The sequence below is a fragment of the Moschus berezovskii genome, chromosome 13 (assembly GCF_049115385.1).
Source record: "Moschus berezovskii isolate FMDL1 chromosome 13, NW_MosBer_1.0, whole genome shotgun sequence".
Lineage (NCBI taxonomy): Eukaryota > Metazoa > Chordata > Mammalia > Artiodactyla > Moschidae > Moschus > Moschus berezovskii.
Window position 1 is genome coordinate 91,023,290 of NC_142472.1, and position 6,000 is coordinate 91,029,289.

The following is a 6,000-nucleotide window of genomic DNA, read 5'->3' on the forward strand; positions in this document are numbered from 1 at the left end:
CACCTGACCTGCCTCTTGAGAAATCTGTATGCAGGTCAGGAAGCAACAGTCAGAACTGTACATGGAACAACAGACTGGTTCCAAATAAGAAAAGGAGTACGTCAAGGCTGTATATTGTCACCTTGCTTATTTAACTTATATGCAGAGTACATCATGAGAAATGCTGGGCTGGAAGAAACACAAGCTGGAATCAAGATTGCTGGGAGAAATATCAATAACCTCAGATATGCAGATGACTCCACCCTTATGGCAGAAAGTGAAGAGGAACTAAAACGCCTCTTGATGAAAGTGAAAGAGGAGAGTGAAGAGTTTGGCTTGAAGCTCAACATATAGAAAACAAAGATCATGGCATCTGGTCCCGTCACTTCAAGTGAAATAGATGGAAAAACAGTGGAGACAGTGTCAGACTTTGTTTTTTTGGGGGGGCTCCAAGATCACCGCGGATGCTGATTGCAGCCATGAAGTTAGAAGGCGCTTACTCCTTGGAAGGAAACTTATGACCAACATTGATAGCATATTAAAAAGCAAAGACATTACTTTGCCAACAAGAGTCCGTCTAGTCAAGGGTATGGTTTTTCCCGTGGTCATGTATGGATGTGAGAGTTGGACTGTGAAGAAAGCTGATCACCGAAGAATTAATGCTTTTGAACTGTGGTGTTGGAGAAGACTCTTGAGAGTCCCTTGGACTGCAAGGAGTTCCAACCAGTCTGTTCTAAAGGAGATCAGTCCTGGGTGTTCATTGGAAGGACTGATGCTGAGGCTGAAACTGCAATACTTTTGCCACCTCATGCGATGAGTTGACTCACTGGAAAAGACTCTGATGCTGGGAAGGGTTGGAGGCGGGAGGAGAAGGGGACGACGGAGAATGAGTTGGCTTGATGGCATCACCGACTCTGTGGACATGGGTTTGGGTGAACTCCGGGAGTTGGTGGTGGCCAGGGAGGCCTAGCGTGCTGTGATTCATGGGGTCAGGGAGAGTCGGACACAACTGAGCGACTGAACTGAACGGAACTGAACTGAAGTATTCAGAGATTAATTAACAAATGACTAAATGAAATTTGTTCCCTACCCTTGGGTACAAATCTGCCTCCTTTGGTCAAATGTGAAAAGATATATGGCTGCCCAGGTGCCACAGATGGGCAGACCATGGTGAGCAGTTCCTCAGGAATTCCTGTTGTAGCTTGTCTTTCTGATCTCCATCAAACCTTAACCTATGCTGAATTCTTTTCCTCAGAGAAAGTTCATTCCATTAACTTGTTTTAGGTCAATAAATGCAAATAAATGTATAAGAATAAGTGAAAAAAATCACAGCAATGTCCTCTATGCCCCACCTGCTAGAGTAATGAAAACAAAAGCAAAAATAAACACATAGGGCCTAAAACTTTTACACAATAAAGGAAACTATAAGCAAGGTGAAAAGAAAATCCTCAGAATTGAAAAAATACCAAACAAAAGACCACTGACAAAGAATTAATCTCCAAAATATACAAGCAGCTCATGCAGCTCAATGCCAGGAAAACAAACAACCCAATCACAGAGTGGGCAGAAGACCTAAGCAGACATTTCTCCAAAGAAGACATAGAGATGGATATTAGACACATGAAAAAATGTTCAACTTCACTCATAATTAGAGAAATGCAAATCAAAACTACAATGAGGTATCATCTTACACCAGACAGAAAGGCCATCATCAAAAAGTCTACTTTAATGCTGGGGAGGGTGTGGAGAAAAGGGAACCTTATTATGCTGCTGGCAGGAATTCAAACTGATACAACCTGTACAGAACAGTAGGAGATTCGTAAAAAACCTAAGAACAAAACTACCTTACAATCCAACAATTCCACTACTGGGCATATACCCTGAGGAAACCATAATTGAAAAAGACACATGTACCCCAGTGTAAATTGCAGCACTGTTTACAATAGCTAGGACATGGAAGCAACCTAGGTGTCCATCAGCAGATGAATGGATAAGAAAGTTGTGGTACACACACAATGGAATATTACTCAGTTATAAAAAGGAACACATCTGAGTCAGTTCTAATCAGTTGGATGAACTAGATCCTATTGTACAGAGTGAAGTCAGAAAGATAAAGACAAATACCACTTGATGTTTTTGAACTGTGGTGCTGGAAAAGACTTTTGAGAGTCCCTTGGACTGCAAGGAGATCCAACCAGTCCATTCTAAAGGAGATCAATCCTGGGTGTTCATTGGAAGGACTGATGCTAAAGCTGAAACTCCAATGCGAAGAATTGACTCACTGGAAAAGACTCTGATGCTGGGAGGGATTGTGGGTAGGAGGAGAAGGGGACAACGGAGAATGAGATGGCTGGATGGCATCACCAACTCGATGGACATGAGTTTGAGTGAACTCCGGGAGTTGGTGATGGACAGGGAGGCCTGGCGTGCTGTGATTCATGGGGTAGCAGAGAGTCGGACACGACTGAGCAACTGAACTGAACTGAACTGAATGCGTATATGTGGGATCTAGAAAGATGATACCAATGATCTTACACACAAGGCAGAAAAGGATACAAAAGCATAAAGAACAGAGTTTTGGACTCAGTGGGAGAAGGAGATGGTGGGTTGATTTGAAAGAATAGCAGTGAAACATATGCACTACCATATGTAAAATAGATAGTCAGTGGGAGTTTCATGTAAGACACGGGGCACAAAAAGCCAGGGCTCTGTGACAACTTGGAGGGATGGAGTGCAGAGGGATGTGGGAGGGGGGTTCAGTAGGGAGGGGAAACATGTATGCCTATGCCCATTTCATACTAATGTATGGCAAAAACCATCACAATACTATAAAGTACTTATCCTCCAATTAAAATAAAGAAAAATTTAAAAACATCAAAATTATTGAATTTTATATAGCAATTTAAATATTGAAGATGGAAGCAAAAAGGAACATTTAAGCATATTATACTTCATTATTTCAAGAAAAGTAAAAACAGTGCAAATAAAGCTTTGTGCAGTGTATGGAGAAAGTTCTGTGACTTCTTCAATGTGTCCAAAGTGGTTTGTGAAGTTTCTTGCTGGAGATTTCTCACTGGATGATGCTTCACAGTCGGGTAGACATGTTGAAGGCGATGGTGATCAAATAGAGACATTAATTGAGAACAATCAACATTATACCCCATGGGAAATAGGTGACATGCTCAGGATATCCAATAGAAGTGTTGGAAACTGCTTACATTAACTTGGTTGTATTACTCACTTTGATGTTTGGGTTCCACATGAGTTAAGTTTTATAAAAAAAGCTAAAACAAACTTCTTGACCACTTTTCCACATGTGATTCTCTTCTTAAACATAAAAAAAATCTCATTTTTAAAACAAATTGTGATGGGTGATGAAAAGTGGATACTGCACAAAAATAGGGAATGGAAGAGATTGTGGAGCAAGTGAAATGAACCACCACCAACCACACCAAAGGCTGGTCATCCAAAGAAGGTGATGTGTAAATTGTGGAACTGGAAGAGAGTCTTCTATTATAAACTCCTTCCAGAAAACTAAACGGTTCATTCCAATAAGTACTTTCAACTGGAGCAATTGAAAGAAGCACTCACATCATCCCAAATTAGCCACCAGAAAATGCATAATCTTCCATCAGGATAACCCAAGGCCGCATGTTTCTTTGATGATCAGCAAAAACTATTACAGCTTGTCTGAGCGTTCTGATTCATCTGCCATATTCAGCAGACATTACACCTTCAGATTTCCATCTATTTTGGTCTTTACAAAATTCTCTTAATGGAAAAAAATTTCAATTTCATGGAAGACTGCAAAGGACACCTGGAATAGTCCTTTGTGCAAAAAGATAAAAAAGTTTTGGGAAGACAGAATTATGCAGTTGCCTGAAAAATGGCAAAAGATAGTGGAACAAAACGATGAATAAAAGTTCTTGGTGAAAATGAAAATTGTGTCTTTTATTTTTTACTTAAAAACAAATGGAAAATTTTGGCCAACCCAATAAAATATTGTCTGTCATTGATACATCAATTTTTTCACAAAGGATAAGAAGGGAATTTTCTGGTGCTCCAGTGGTTAAGACTTGCTTTCACTGAGAGGGCCTGGCTTCAATCCCTGTTTGAGGAACTGGATCCTGCAAGCCAAAAATTAAATAAATAAATAAATTTTAAAAATGGTATCTTAAAAAAATAAGAGTGTAGTGAGATAAAATAGCAGGTGTCACATGAAACTTGGAAGGGGTATAGGCTGAAAGGACAATATTTTCTGAAGTTTGACTGTCAAGTGGATCAGACAAATTGAGGTACTGAAGAGGAACAGCTGTAGCATACTACTGGAATGTTTGTTTGTTTGTTTCAGTTCAGTTAAGTTCAGTCGTTCAGTTGTGTCCAACTCTTTGCAACCCCATGAATCACAGCACACCAGGCCTCCCTGTCCATCACCAACTCCCAGAATTCACACAAACTCACCTCCATTGAGTCGGTGATGCCATCCAGCCACCTCATTCTCTGTCATCCCCTTCTTCTGCTCCTAATCCCTCCCAGCATCAGAGTCTTTTCCAGTGAGTCAAACTTCGCATGAGGTGGACAAAGTATTGGAGCTTCAGCTTTAGCATCAGTCCTTCCAATGAACACCCAGGATTGATCGCATTTAGAATGGACTGGTTGGGTCTACTTGCAGCCCAAGGGACTCTCAAGAGTCTTCTCCAACACACAGTTCAAAAGCATCAATTCTTCGGCGATCAGCTTTCTTCACAGTCCAACTCTCACATCTATACATGACCACTGGAAAAACCATAGCCTTGACTAGACGGACCTTGGTTGGCAAAGTAATGTCTCTGATTTTTAATATGCTGTCTAGGTTGGTCATAACTTTCCTTCCAAGGAGTAAGCGTCTTTCAATTTCATGGCTGCGATCAGCATCTGCAGTGATTGTGGAGCCCCCCAAAATAATGTGTGACACTGTTTGTTTAGATAGGTTTTATTCTTTTTTTTTTTTAAAGAAATTTTGAGTTCACAGCAAAATTAAGCAGAATACAGGGAGGTACCGTAAGTCCCCTGCCTCTGTTATTCCCATGCCCATCCTCCCATCCCCACCCTCCCAAAGCCTCCTGCTCCTCACCTATCCTATCAATATTCTGTGTGTCAATTACTAGGGATGAATCTACATGAACAAATCATGGTCACAAGAGTCTAGCATCTATATTAGGCATCATTCCTGGTGTTGTACTTTCTATGGGTTTTGACAAATTTATCTCACCATGAATGCATCACACTGTATAATTTCCTGTCTTAAAAATCCTCTGTGCTTTACCAACTTATCACTCTCCAACCCCTGAACCCTGCCACAAACTCCTGGCTATGCAGTGATCTTTTCACTCTTTTCATGGTTTGCCTTTTGGGGAATGTCCTAGGTAGTTGGTATCCTGAGCTTTGCCACTTTTCCAGATTCGCTTCTTCCAATAAGTAATAGGAACTGAAGGCCCCGCTGCTTGTCTCCTGATGACTCCATATCTCTCATGTCTTTTCAGCACTGAAGAACATCCTGTTGCATGGATGGAGCCAAGTCTATGTGTCCATTCACCTCCCAAAGGACATCTTGGTTGCTTTCAAATTCTGCCAGTTATGAATAAAGCTGCCATAAATGTCCTATAGAGATTTCTGTAAGGATTAGCTGTAAGAATTTGACTCATTTTGTTCCACTGATACTAAGGAGTTTGAGGGCTGGATCAAATGGTAAGAATGTGTTTCATTTTTGGAATTTCTGAAGATGGTAGCTGACAGCATGTCTGCATACTGAGGAATTAAGCCAAGGAACGAGGAAGAATTCAATGACACCAGCAAGAAAGATATCACCAAGACAAAACCACACTTCCACCCTCTGAGTGTTGATTTGAGAACCAAGTGGATACGAGACGGATGCACAGGAGAGAAGCATCCACATTTGTTTCCCATGAGTTTTACGTGGCCCAGGGCACCCTGCTAAGGAAATGATGAAAGGTTCAGTGAAGCTCCAAAACCTGAATGCTT